Raw genomic sequence first — 1,391 nt, forward strand, 5'->3', positions numbered from 1 at the left:
TACCTGGCAATAAAGCTCATTCTGATTCTGATTCTGATTCTGATTAAAAGCGCACGACGCGGGAGAAATCCAAATAACAGTCTTTAATGATAAATCCACAGAAGGAATCCAAGAGTACGTGATAGCAACACATGGACACAACAACAAATAGCAGACAAAGAACCAGGGGAGAACACAGGACTTAAGTACTAATAGACAAATGAGATAATTCATAAACACAGGTGGAACCAAATTAACTAATCAGGGCAACTCAGGAAAACTAGGTCAAAGGAAGACTAAGGCAGGAGAACAGGAACACAAAGAAAAGTCCATAACTGTGGCAGTTCGCCCCCTCCCTGGAAACGGCGCGTCCTCGCGCCAACAAAAACAGTCCAACAGAGGAGGGAGGGTGGGGGTTCAGGAGGCGGACGTGGGGCAGGCAATGGAACCTTAGTTCATAGGGCCAGGGCAAAGTGGATGGAGGGAGGAGCCCGGAGCAGGAGGAGCCAGATGGAGATCCAGAGGCCAGCCAGGATAGCGCCCCACGGTGGAGTCGACGGCAGGAGGAGCCATGGTGGAGATAGGGCCGACAACACCAGGGGGACGACTGATGGAGACTGAGCTGGTAGAAGAGGAGCCCAGGATGGAGCCAAGCAGACGGAGAGCCAGGGCGACACAGAGGATCTGGAGGGCCAAGGCGGAGCTGAAGGCTCAGGCGACCGAGGCGGAAGCGGGGCTCCGGAAGACCGCGGCGGAGCCAGAGCGACTGAGAATGGAGGCGGAGCCGGAGGGAAGGAGGAGCCTGACAGAGCCAGAGGGACGGAGTCCCGAGGCGGCGGATGGTCGACAACTGACCAAGGCGAAGTTGGAGGGATGAGGGAGCCCGGTGGAGCTGGTGGGATGACGGGCCACGGTGGAGACGAGGGAGCTTGGAGCCAAGGCGGAGCCGATGGGTCGAAGGACCGAGGTGGAGACCAGGGCTCGGAGGCTGGAGGCGGAGACAGGGGATCCTCACGCCAAGGCGGAGCTGGAGACTAGAACTCCCGAGGCGGATCAGAGCGCCCAGATGGCGCTGACTGAGGGTGAGCTAAGGGACTGACAGGCCCCAGCGGAGATGGGGCTGAGGAACTGTGAGACGTAGGAGAACTGGGTAATGCCTCCCCAAACCAGTCTATTAAATCCACCTTGAAACAGTCCATTAGTTCCTCATAATGTGGTCCAGTGACCAGTTGCAGCTCACCCTCAACGGTGGGAGTGTGGGCGGGGCTTCCCTCCAAGCCCTCGATCTCCACCAGTACTCCCTGTACTCCCTCCGATGTTGCCGGCTCACGCACCTGGTCAGACCGGTCTTGAGGCCCAGGCTCTGGGGCGATTGGGGCGATGGTGGTGGGTATGCTCGCTGGCTCACGTGG

This window comes from Sinocyclocheilus anshuiensis, unplaced genomic scaffold (assembly GCF_001515605.1).
Source record: "Sinocyclocheilus anshuiensis isolate Anshui unplaced genomic scaffold, SAMN03320099.WGS_v1.1 scaffold939, whole genome shotgun sequence".
Taxonomy (NCBI): Eukaryota; Metazoa; Chordata; class Actinopteri; order Cypriniformes; family Cyprinidae; genus Sinocyclocheilus; species Sinocyclocheilus anshuiensis.